The 13521-nt window shown below is 42.8% G+C and overlaps 1 protein-coding gene across 1 annotated transcript in view; it reads left to right on the top strand.

The window, feature by feature from the left end:
• Window positions 1–1190: 1190 nt before the first annotated feature.
• The window catches only part of uif (sushi, von Willebrand factor type A, EGF and pentraxin domain-containing protein uif), a 49476-nt gene continuing 37145 nt past the window's right edge, over window positions 1191–13521 (top strand). Inside the window, exon 1 of the mRNA XM_089596474.1 lies at window positions 1191–1280. The gene's annotated coding sequence lies outside the window, so the exon portion shown is untranslated. The remainder of the gene's footprint in view (window positions 1281–13521) is intronic.

Raw genomic sequence — 13521 nt, 5'->3', positions numbered from 1 at the left:
GATCTTTTCTTGGAAAGCTCGTCATATACCGGTTTGAGACGGTAGACGCGAGCATTAAAATAATTTAGGGTGGCTGCGAGTATTTTTTGTTTTTTCCATCTACGAGCCACCTGGACAACGTTGACCGAATGGTGGAATTTAGCGATTTGTACCTTTTTTTTCTTCTGAGGTGCAACATTATTCTTTACTCAAAGTAATAAACACGCGTACTGCTTGCCATTAATTCAGCCCTACAAAACTACAGGTTTATAAAAAAAAAAAAAAATAAAATAAAATGAAATAAAATAAAATAAGAGAAGCGGGTTCATGGGCGTCGATCTCGAAAAAGTTAGAGCCAAGCCCGGTATGGATGCGAGGCATTAATAAAAGCAGCTACGTAACACACATATCCAGGTGTATATTATACCCACACAGACGCAGGAGCTCAAAGGAGAAGGAGGAGGTATAGCCAACAGGTATATAAGCCGCAGACCGAGAGAAAGGGAGAAAGGAACTGCAGCAGGCGAGAGAAAGAGAGAGAGAGAGAGAGAGAGGAGACTAGGGAGTTGTAAAGGAGCTCTCGTCCTCCTCCTTCTTGGGCCGCGAGTGTGGCTCCCCCGTTGGCGAGGCCCTCTCCTTCTGCAGCGCGAGTCTGGGCCCAAAGGAGCCGCCAGAGTAGGCCTCCCGATTCCCGATCTTCAGTCATAACGCGGCGGGCCGGAGGGAAGGTGCTCCGTGACCCATCCGGCAGATTTTTATGCTAAGCACACACAAAAAAAAAAAAAAAAAAAGAAAATCATCGTGATAACAGTTGTCAAAGTATAGCCTTTTTTTTTTGTTTTTATTTTTTATTGTCCGATGTATCATCCGCTCGCTCGTTTACGATTTTGTTTTTCGTGTTTTTGAAAGAAAAAAAAAGAGAAAGAAAAGAAATTCATCTCAACTCCGCAGTTTAAGCCGGATACTCGATAGTAAAAAGACAGCGTGGAGAAGAAGAATATTTTGTGGTGGTTGTTGTAGAAGCAGTAGACACGCAACAAGTGGATCGTTCGGCAGGTAGAAAAAAAAAAAAAAAAAAAGAAGGAGAGAAAGTTATTGTTTCGAGGAAAGGGTGTTAGGAAGAAGAAGAAGAAAAAATAAGCGGCTTCAGAGCAGAGAGGAAGAGAAGCAAGAGAGAAGAGGTGGACCGAGAGATCGGCTGGTACGAGCGAGTGCTTCCATGTGTCGACGCGCGGACCCTCGACCAGCGTATAGCGCATAGACGTGGGTGCTGTACCAAAACGACAGGGACGATCAAACGAGTGAGTCTCGGACAATGTTACAGTACTAGATGTATCTTTTCTTCCCCACTTTACCCAGTTGCATAAGTACAAATCTTTTTTTTTTTTTTTCCCCTCAAAGCGTGTAATGTAAGCACACTCGTTCATACATTACGCGCGCAAAACACTTAATGGCAGAGCACGGGGAGAGAAAGAGTAGTCACTGCCACTCTTCTGTACCGCTCAGCTAACACATAAGGAGAGAAAAAAAGGGTTCCTTGAACTCGTGCTCGCACATGAGGAACTGAACACTATACTTATATACAATCCGCGCAACCTACGCATGCACGCACGCACGTTTATTTCTTGCACACGTCTTTTTAATACCTGTCTGGTGTACATCGTAAGCGTATTTCCCTTACCAGAGCCCATGAAAGGTATCCATATGCGTACAGCAGTGTGGGTGAGACTGTTTTTTGCATCCACAGGGAGGTCATCCTTCTGTAATGAACCCTCGACGCGTAAGGGATTTAAGCTATCCACAATGTCTGGGATGAATGTAACTAGTGACCGTATGTTTCTACCCGTGGTTTTTTGCGTACACAGCATTTTAGTAAAAATAAGCCGACTAAACAAGATTTTGCCCACAATTAAACCCCTTGGTCATGATATATGGTTAACCACGTCCAAAATGACTCTTGCATCGTATATCCATTGATGAGAGATTGCATGGAATACGGAGATCGGCAGAAAATCGGTCATTATACGTGCGATGTGACTTTCTAATATATCTAGGGATGGAAATCGGTCGTTTTGCTGCTTGAAATGACGTTTTTCCCAATGCACATTAGAATCATATGGTACATCTGTGGATGTAAATGGCCTGGAAACTGCGACGGTGCAAAATCGGCCTCGATCAAAGCATTAAGTTTCTCGACATTCGTGCAATGCCCCGTCAGCCAGAGATAAGTAAGCCGGAGTCAATGAAAGAAGCCACACCTTCGATTTACCATGGAGATCGGTACCTGAACCCAACTAGAGGATACCTTTGACCATACGCGTGCACCATCGCTTGGGTCCGTAAGAACTCTAATGACAAACAAAAATGTATAGGAGGTAACGAAAATGCGAAAGGTGAAACGAAATTTTACAGATCGGCAGAGGGGAATATTAAATGCGTTCGAGGGCGTGAGCGCGGATCTTGAAAGAGCGCGTGTGTGTGTACATCTCACGATGCGGCTTTTCGCGTGTGCAGGATCAGCTCTACTCCAAACTCCGTGATATGAGGATCAGAGAAGAGAGTAGGACACGTTTTTTTATTCTTTTTTAAATTTTTTCTAGAGTCACGGGCTGCGTCCTGCCTTCGAGAACGGACGATTGTACAGACGCACCGTCTGGGTTTGTGAGACGAAAGGGGGCAAGGAATGTGGAAATAGGGTGAGGTGCGGAGAGAGAATAGGTCGGCCCTCCGTGTCCGTGTGAATGTATGCATATATATCCTCATGTTTGTGTGCGTTGTTTGAATTGTTGATGTTTGTTCGAACGAACACGCGACGAAGACCCTTTTTTTTTTCTTCCTCCTTCGTGCTGCTTATTCTGCCGAGTTTTTCGAGAAAGTGGGTATTACACGTCGCGCAGGTGCAAACTGCAGGAAGCACACGAGTGATCCTGGTGTTTCTTTGAACTCACTCGCGCGGGTGTGAATTTCATTCGAGTGTACTCTCGTATACTCTGCTGTCTCTCGTCGTGCACGTAATTGTCACTTGAGTCGACAATGAACGCGGCTTCTGGAACAATAATGGCACTTTTCCCGGGGTTCCACATAGTACTGGGATCAATAATCGCAGCGGGAGAGGTTTGCTCGGAGGATAATTAGTGGTTGGTTTTTCGAGGACTAGTTTCATGGAAGCATCAGACTCATTAGCTCTCGTGCGTGGTATACTCGAGAGGAATTTTGAAATTCCGCTCTGAGGAGCACCCAAGTATGATTCCGTATCTTCTTTATTACGATAACTGTACAGGTCTTGAGAGAAACAAAGTCAAAAGGCCTATTGAACGATAGAGGCTCAGATTCAAACAACATTAATTTCTTCCGTGTTTGCTTTGTGAAAAAAAAAAAAAAAAAAAAGTTAGGTATACATTCAAAATCGTACGATAGCTTTCTTTCGAAACCGAATACGGACTCGAGCGATTTTCCAATAGCCGACGCTCGATTCAACGCAGCAAACGCGCCGAGCTTTCCCACAGATTCCAGTTGTCAAAGCCAAGAGAGCCAGTTACACGCACACCAAAGCGACAGACCGGCTTTCGAGCTGACGCAGGGACAGGACGGCCGAAACGCGTCCCCCTTGCGTGAATCGGCCTTTCTTGCGCAGCTATGCACATTTTTTAAAATATAAGTCGACATAGGCACGGTATACCCCCACACGCACTCGCCAAAGAAGTTAATGCTCTACACAGCACTCCTCGGCGAGGACAAAATATAATCGAGCAGAAGAAAGGGGGAATTACGTAAATGCAAATTCCTCCTCGCGGTTCACCGGTGCACGCAAGTGTACGTACACCAGGTATGTATACCACCCATATGGGAGCGCACGATCGATTAGCATACAACATATCCAACCGCGGCACGGGTCTTAAATACAATCGCGGCCGACCTATCCCTTTCGTTATTGGTTCAGTCTACCTTTGGTTTACTGTACCTTGTTGTGATTCCTATTGGAAAAACTGTTCAGGGATACCACGTACACTAGTGCCAATCGCGATGAACGAACCGTATAAAGATGGGGTGGTGTATTTGCCTCGATGATCGTACGTCAATGTACAGAGCCTTGAAAACTAGTGTAAATGACGAATAAAACGAAATAAATGAAGAAAAAAGAGAATATCGGTGAGGGGCAAAGGGAGAGGGGGGGACTCTTGAAAAACCCGCGCGACTGGACAGCGAACAAACTACCGTTCGATGGAGGGATATTTCCGCGCTTGGGCTCACGGGTGTACGGGGAACCGGTCGAGCGAAGACGACGACGATATTCTATTCCTCTCTTTCTGTAGCCGATCTCTTGGGATCGATCGCCTCTGTCCGTGGTTACTCGATCCCCCCCCTTCCTTGACCGATGCTAGGTGTACACAATATATATTATGTTCTCTGTAAACACTGTTTTTTTTTTTTGTTTTTTTTTTTACACGATTACGGCGCAAGCGGTGGATTGTACTTTTGATTGCCGATTCAGGGCGAAAAATCGAGTTTGGAGATGAATCGGACGCGGCTGTGCAGCACATACATGTAATACATCATGCACTGCGTGCCATGATACCGAAAACATGGCTATGCAAACGTCGCGGGCTTTTGTCGGTACGCTCGTTCATCTCGGCTGGACGCATTGTATACGGCAAAACTCGCGGCGCTGGAGAGAATCGTATACAAAAGCTAGCCGATTCCAAGCGCCAATGTGTTTCCGGTCTTATCTATCTCCTCTTAAGGAGTACATGGCATTGCAATGTACGTGTGTGTATGTGTGTGTGTGTGTGTGTACCCTGTAGTGTCGGGGCAATGCTGCGCGTAATCTGACTAACGGTTTCGCGCCGCAAGCGAACGGGTGTTGTCGTTCCCTCTCTTTTTCTGGTACGCCACTGGCATGCCGAATTTTTTTATATTTTTTTCCTTCTCTTTTTTTCGAGAAAACGGTAGATACACCGACTAATGGGTTGTTGCTGGCGGGATTTTTTTTCTTTTTTTTTTTTTAACTAGAATCAACGCGCGTTGCGGTGAGTTTGGTTTCTGTTCTCGTAATTACATTTTTCGTTTTTCGACCCTCTTGACCAGTGGACTTTGAATTTTATGCTCAAGTTGAAATGCTTATTGCTCGAGCAAATTTTTTTCCGTTAGTTTTATTCATTTATTATTATTATTATTTTTTTTTACGTATTTTCCCTGTATCACCAAATACTACAAGTAGTATACTTGAAGCTTAAATTAAAACTAGAGATCGTAAAATTACTATTCAAGGTTTTTCATTGAGTGAAAGGTTGGATTTTTAATTTATGCTGATGTATGTCGTCGGGATTACGTAGATGATGAAATATACTATGACATTTTGTACGCTTGTCGATACTTGTGAAATAAAGTCTCTAAATACTTTAAAAAAATAATTGACAGATAAAAAAATGAAATTGACGAAAATAATAGCCAGCACGAATCTCAAAGATAAAGGATTCTCTAGGACACGTCATGCACGGACGTAATCAAAGTTTCAATCATTTCACACACACCATGTAATCAATAAACAATGGAGAAAAAAAAACAAGCATTGACAATAGTCAATATGATCCATTCAAAGCACTATTTACTTGAAAACCCACGCCAATTTTCAAATAAATAAAATCATACATCTTTAATCAGTAGTGCAGTATTTCCTGGTGGACTGACTTCTCCAACCAATCTTCATTTTCCTTTCCATCTATACATTGCGAACTGAAATATAGATTCTCCGTGCGATGCCAATTTTCCTCATAATAAACAACACACGTTTACAGGTGCACACAAATTTCTCTTCCTACCACAAGAGCAGAGAGTGAAATAAATTCCCATCAGATCACATGGAGAACTGCCCCCCTCGAGCACGTATAACTTTATGTAACTCTGTTCTGCGTGCAAAAGTAAAAGTAGCTGGAGGACCAGTGGTCTCTGCACCATCTCCTTCGAAATCACAATTTTCATCAAGGAACATCGTAGCTGCACGTATAGCCTGTTAAGTGCACGACGAGTCGTGTCCTCAATGTGAACAATTAGCCTCAAAAAAGTCGTGCGTATCCGTAAACACTCTGCTGGTGCGATTCTGCATGGTAATCATAATTTTTTTTTTTTTTTTTTTTTTCATGCAACAAAATCGTCACGAGCATCGCAGAGAACCAGGATAAAAGTTATCACGAGTTGAACGTTAAAAGCAACTCTTGGCCATTTTAATTGTAAAGCACAAGATGATGGCTCTGACAGTTTTTACTTTCTTGTACCTACTGCAATACCGAAGAAAATTTTCATAATTTTCATGTTTAAGACGATAGCGTATGCATGCAGGGAGATAGCAACAAGAGGACCGAAGATATAAATAGGATTTCAATCCTGGACTAGGTGAACGTGCTCTGACATAGTAGGAATACAGATGTATAAAGATACAGGAGAATACGTATATACTTTTTTTTACTTCTTGACGTTATGACTTTTCCTTGAATCAATATTCGCAAGTAAACGTATCTGCATGTACACGCTATACCTTTGAAACAGTAACTACATTGCAAAGTGGAATAAGATTTTTATACTTGAAAACATTGAAATTATGTTTCAAGAGACACGAAGAATTCGTATTCAGCAAAGGTAGTGCAGGGAAGCAAAAAGATAGAGTGCGTTGTAAAGTATATGCATACCGAGAATTCTCCAAAGGTCCCATGTCCGTCCCTTTGAAAACGGCAAACTTACGAATACATTAAGCTCGCGTGGTAGCGGTATAGTGATTCCACAACAATGGAGATGAGAATGTGCGTGCAGACGCGAAACTTCCAAGAACAAGACTCTGATTTTTTTTTTTTTTTACTTTATTTTGATGGAAAATTTTTTTTCTACGCTATTCAAAGATTTTCTTTAAAGTGTTGCTTTCCTCCGTTTATTCAACAGTGTCTACGAGAAGCAGATAAGACAAGATTGTTAGTTGATTGCAATACTGGGGAAATGTCAAGGAATACATCACCACAATCGTTGCTTAAATAATTAATCACATTGTTAGCATGTTTGTCACAGATGTATCTCAGTACTTCAGAATATGAGGTTAAATGCCAAAGTGATGCTTCAATCTGATTCGGAAAAGTAAGAAATTTTCATGCCAATGCCCGGTTTGTTTAAGAAAATAGGGGGTCTCTATACCTATGGCTAATTAGATCTAAAGCAACTTTACAAGTGACGAGCATTTTTACACAGATGTCATATAAAATTAATCCCCCCCTTTCGATTAACCTGCAAAAAAAAAATACTCAAGCATTCCACATTGAAAAAAGACAACTCAGAATCTAAGTTCACAGCTATCATGATACGTGTCTCCCATTCTAAATCTTGCTGGCTTATTTTATCCTCGCTTACTTATCATATCTATTTTTGAAAGCTCGATCTTTATTTAAATATACATGTATGCCCACATCTCGTATCCTTTTCATCGACCGTTGCAGTCTCGACGCTGCGTACAGGTATATGCTGCACGTATCCCGTTAACCTAAGGCCTTTTGCTCGTGGTAACTTTTGCCCTAGGGAAAACGCACACATGTATACGTACCCACGTATGAAAGTGCCCACTCATTGGTAATCTGTATATAAAAGCGCAGATCGGCCGAGTGAGATTCATAGCACGCGCGCGAGCCAATCGTATATACGTATACACGTCTGCTCTCTTCTTCTTCACTGACATCAATATCATGTATATACGAACAGTATATAATAGGTGGTTGAGTTGCTTCAATCAGTTCTTTTTCTCTTTCACTGTGTCTGACAGTACCCATACCACGCGGGAATCACAATTAACGGAGTGGAGCACACGCGAACCTGCGGCTTTACAGTTATGCGACCAACGCGCTGGTGATGATTGGATGTCGATGATGATTATTTATCGACTACAACTTCGAACATTGACGAGACAATGACGATGAGTTTGGAAGACTCATTTTTGCTTACTCTATTTTTCACTGCTAGGTTATTACATTTTGTTGTGCTGTGAAAAACTTGAGGAACCGTAATCCATGCGAGTTGGGTATTTGAAGAGCTAATCTAATTCGATTGAGAAAGGCATTTTTACCGAGCGTCTGACACTTGTAGCATCGCTATATATATGTATATGTGCTTGCTCGGTAATTAGAAAACGGTAATGTCTCACACCCGTGGTCTATTACCCTCGCGTGTGGGGATATCCTTTCCTTCTCTTGCTCATGTGAGTCTTCACTTTTGCGGATGTCAATCCGCCACACCAGTAAGTGCATTAGCTTGTCGGTCGCCAAGTTCTTCAGGGGAACCGGAGGCACTGATATTTCGTGGCTTTCGTTTTAAGTGAACAATTAACTGTATTTTCGGTACATTGGTCTGATGTGGAAAAATGGCTAGGGTGTATTGGTGAATCCAAATGAAACTTTTTGTAAAAATAATTATTTCTTCATCCAAACTTTCACTTGAAAGTGAGAAGTGAAGAAAGGAATAGCGACTCCTCCATTCAATCACCAAACACTATAGGTAAAGAGATGAGATTTTGCGTTTGGCGTCCAAATCCCTCTTCAACAGCAGCTACAACATTTGCGACGCATCTGACAATTTGTAGGTACACCTCCGGCCGATGGGCACTCGAGCACGTCCAATACAATTATAGAAAAGCGTCAGCATCCGGCCAAGAGGCAACTCTGTTCTCCATGGGGCGACTTCTTTCCTCAACCCGCAGCACACACATACACCCATCATACACGAGAAGTCATAGAAGGAAAAAAAGAAGAAGAGTCAGCTACACGTAAGAGAAAAGAATCGCCTCAGGCGTCGGCCAGGTGCTCCTCTTCTCCCAATAGGCGCGGGGAGTCTCGGCTTGCCGCGGAAGTTCGCTTGGAGGATTCTCGCGCGTACACTCCGGTCAACGATCGTATCGACTTTCGTGTATCAGCTGCGCCATACACACCTTCGCTCGAATAAATGTGTGTATACGTGCATCTATTCGCGTCACCGATGCACCTCGTTTAGGATCATACGCGAGCCCAGCCATGATATCTCCTCCCCCCCCTCGCGTTGCTCGTCAATTTTCCCCCCATCGCTGTTGGAGCTGTTTTGCTGTACTTGCGTTACGGCGAATATAATGGAGGTACGGGCAGTAACTCGGGAACGAGATTGTTACAAATCGATTTCTGTAGCTAATAGATGTAATGGTACAGCCATCGGGAGACTCGGTTTTTAACGATCGTCTTTTCCTATGGTTAATGAGCGTTTGATTATTAAATCCGATTGGTGAGTTGTCCGTTTGGATTTTTTCGCGCTTCGTTGCAGATTATTTTTATGAAGGTATCGCTCCAACGATCATATTTTACGATTAGAATTGAGGATTGGGTTCGTAAGTTTGGGCGCGTGACGTTCATATATATAGATAAAAATGAATTCGTGGCACTTTGTAAATAATGAATCTGAGCTTCGCGTGGCTAAATTTATTTTAATTAAGATGAAATTACCTATACCCAAGCGTACCCCAATTGTAGTAATACTTTTGTTGTCATTACAAAAAAAAAAAAAAAAAAAAAAAAAAAAAAAAAAAAAAAAAAAAAAAAAAAAAAACAGTGACTCCTGGTTCTGTTGTTCTCCAAATAATGTAATAGAGTAACAATGGAGAGCCATCCCCACAAGCACAATAACGAATGATGCGCTAACATCGATACGCAAACTAACCCAAATGCATGACTTTCACGAGCGATCGCATCTCTGGGGGCACCCAGTTTTTCCTCGTTAATTCAATTCTTGCGCATCATTTGAACCCATCCAAGTATTGGTACGAGGACAATTCAAATGCTTATTTTATCGAGTCGAAAATAACAATACTCGTGTACGCCCGTAAGGACAAAAAAAACAATCGGCAACTCGGTAAGTATATACCTCGGCTTATGAAATTAAGGGTGTAGCCACTCCTCGAAGAGCCGCACCATAATCCGTGCCAGCTACGCACTCCCCTTTCGTGCAGCTAATGTTTATTCAGAGCTTGAACTCGTCGCGAATATGGTGACGAGCCAAGTTATGGTATACAGTCACCACGGCAAGTATGGATGCGGTCGTTGGCATTAAAAACGTCAGATGAATAATCAAACGAAGACACGTAATCGGAAAACCGTTCGCTATTGTCTAATCGGCGCTTCCGTGCCGGTAGATGCTCCTAGAATCAACGCTTCCGGCCGTAACGACTATACGACGAGGCCGTCCCCACATATTACGCACCGATGCCTCGTTAACCGATCGATTACTCGTAGTTGGACTCGTTGCGTCACGTGCACGCCTGTTTATACGCAGTGCCGTACCGATCTTTCACTCATTACGAATCGACGCGTGTGACGTAAACGCGCGGGTACGTTGACATTGAATCGGATACCAGAAGATCGATCGGTACGATTTGATTCGGTATTAATTGGTATTGGCAACTAGTTAATGGACGACCTATTGCTTTATTTATTTTTTTTTTTTTTTTTTTTTTTTTTTTTTTACACGTGTCGACCGATGCCTGGAGTAGTGTTTAGCTGCTCAACCATGTCTGACTATCTTAATTTTTACTGGTAAAGTGATTGTTTTTCCACATCTGTTTATTTCCATGTATCAGCAGTAATATCCCTAGCCCGTGGGTGGACGTATACGAGTTGTTAAATACTACCCATCACTGGATAAACAATCGTGGAAGAGGAAAGACAATAATAATATAAACTCTGCAAAACCACTGATGAAAGAGCAAGTTTCAAAATTACATCCCACTCTGCATTATTTGCTCGATGACAATGACAGTCTCCTCGTGGGCCTACGCTCATCATTATACGCCGCGACAACAGAAGAAAGAGACGAAGAGGAGCAATAAAGAAAACAGGACACAAAGAAGAGACCACGCTCTCACCCACCGTATCCTTTTGCGGGTTTTACCATCCTCTTCGAGTCCCAGGAATCAAAACGAGCCTCGAGTGTCTCAAGGACACCGTATTCTCTGCCAACAGATACACTCATCTCCATTCTCCAATTTTAAACTCCTCCCATTCCCTTCCATCGAAGGGTTTCGGCCCAACCACAGGCTACCTTGGCCTCTAAGATCTGGGAATTCCAATCTTCGCTAGATTGCACGGTCCACGACTACTTTTACCATGGATAGCTTTTTTGGCACGGGAATTTGAAGGATCCGCTCGATGGCTGCGAGTCCACTATATTTGGTTTCTAAGCTTGGCGACAAAAACAAAGTTATCTCCACTGTTTCGCTACGGTACTTTTCCCTCTAGAACTAGACCTCTATGAATAAACGAACGGCATCGCGTTTAGGTCACTTTTTAAATAAATCTACCTCAAAGTGTTTGGGAACGCAGAGTATGTGTACTGTAGGCTTTCCACTCGATACTAATTGGATTGGCAACCTATGGTGGGGATGGATATCTCAAAGTCGAGTAAATCCCTTTACAGGGAGATGTTTACAGGATCAGCTCGATAATTCCAGTATTTACCCAACACGAGAAAGGGAAACTCGGCCGGCCTAAATAGCTTCACTATACCATAGGAAGGATACACTAATTGTAACCAACGTGAAGCTTAGAAATCGCCTTAATTTTCGTAAACTGTAACGAGGATGGGCGTAGGAGGCGCAAACATATCATCAACTACACTTGCGTATATGTATATAATGCGACTTTCAGGCATTGGAGCGTTAAATGGCACTTGACGACGACTATTAGTTCCTTGGCGTGGGAAAACTCAGCTGTACACTTCTGTATACAATCTCGAGACACCGAGTAACAAAGGAACGTTAATCCGTTACGCGATCTAGTAATGTACGTTTTGCACTCGATTACCTCCACAGCGCTGATGACTAACGATATTCGTCTTGAATAATTAATCGTTTCGTTGGATTGTTCAGTGTATAAATAAACTATTTCAGGGAATTTCAAGATTATAACGAGTCGATTGAAGAGTTTTACGTGTCATCAACGAGCAATCATTCGTCGTCCAATCAAACCGTCAGCAACAAATCTCTCAAGATTCGATGCTGGGAAAAAATGAGCCATCAGCCTTAAGGCCACACCTCTGTCCTAGAGGTGTTTGTTCACGAGCAGCCACTCAATCTCAAACATGTATCCTCCAAACAAAACAAAAAGAAAATATAACCCCGTCCCGCGGGCGCTATACGCACTCTCGCATCAATTAACCGAGCGACCGGTGTATTTTCTCAACATCGGTACACAGCGAGAAAAGAGTACCGGTACACTCAAGACAACTAATACGTACGTATACACGTGTGTATGTGTACGTACACGCGTACACGTGTACGAAAATACCGTTAGGGTGTGTAGGAAACCGATGCAAAAGGTGACACTGTATAGTGTCGTCGTAGAGTCCAAGGTGGACTTTCTCGTGTGGTACGCAGTACACACGCTACGAAGCCGCGGAAAATGAAATCGAGCCTCCATATGCAACGCCCCTATGCGAGTACTCGTAAACTTTCCATTTTTTTTTTTTTTTTTTTTTTTTGTTCGTTTCGTTGCGCTAATCAGCCCGGCTTTTTGCAGCTCAGCCTGTCAATGCTACGTTCCAAGCCACTCCATGCACACATACCCTTGTTGTCGACGTTTTTTATCGACCACTAGAGTTGAACGCACCCATCGTAGGCGGAATATCGTTGATTGCGATCGAGCGAAGAACCGATAATCCGTAAAGTGAACGTGAACGATCGTTGCGACATTTGTCTTTGATACGATTGACCTACCACTCGCAAGAACTCGTCGGGTGTAATCCAGCGATAACGCGAGGGTAAAAATACTTTTTCGCTTTGTAAACGAACGAGGAAGCGACGAAGAGTTGAAGTGAAAAGATGTGCTCACCTGCGCGTAGGGCACGCTGAGAAAGAAAAAAAATAGAAAGGAAGAAAAAAAAAATGGAATAAATCTAGCGTGAAATCACTTACGAAATAATAAGCCAGCGTTCCAGAACGAGCTCGTATACACATATGTTGGAGCGTGCCCAACTGTACAATGGATTGATTAATCGAACAATGATTTAAGATCAAAGTGTTGGGTACACGCGCGTTGGGTATCGTGTACGTCTGAAAGTTTATTTTTAAATTTTACGAAACAAGCCAAAGACAATGGCGCTCGGTAGAACATCCATCTTGGGTCCGTAATCGTTGCGCGATGCACGTGCACATATACAAATTCCAGTGGTGGCGACGACAAACGTTGCCATCGTGTAGAGAGATGAGAGTTTGTAAAAATAAAAAGCAGGACTCCATCTATTTCTCGCTCAACTGCACGTTCAGATAATACAGCTCATCCCCAGAGCGCTTGGCTCAAAAAAAAAAAAAAAAAAAAAAAAAAAAAAAAATCAGTTTTGCGGTAGCAACGTAGAACGTAATAGCTCCAGTGTATATTATATATACATACGCTGACTCGATCTCGATAAGATCCGAGCAATTTTCCGCGTGATAAGGTGGGGGGGAAAAAGGTTCTTCCTCGATCGATGAATCCCCCTTCTGCGTCGAGACAAAAGGGACAC

This window comes from Copidosoma floridanum, unplaced genomic scaffold (assembly GCF_036245765.1).
Source record: "Copidosoma floridanum isolate Cflo_tuat_1 unplaced genomic scaffold, Cflo_Japanese_pri ptg000030l, whole genome shotgun sequence".
Lineage (NCBI taxonomy): Eukaryota > Metazoa > Arthropoda > Insecta > Hymenoptera > Encyrtidae > Copidosoma > Copidosoma floridanum.
The sequence above is the reverse complement of the archived record's forward strand: the minus strand, read 5'-3'. Positions and strand labels throughout refer to the sequence as shown.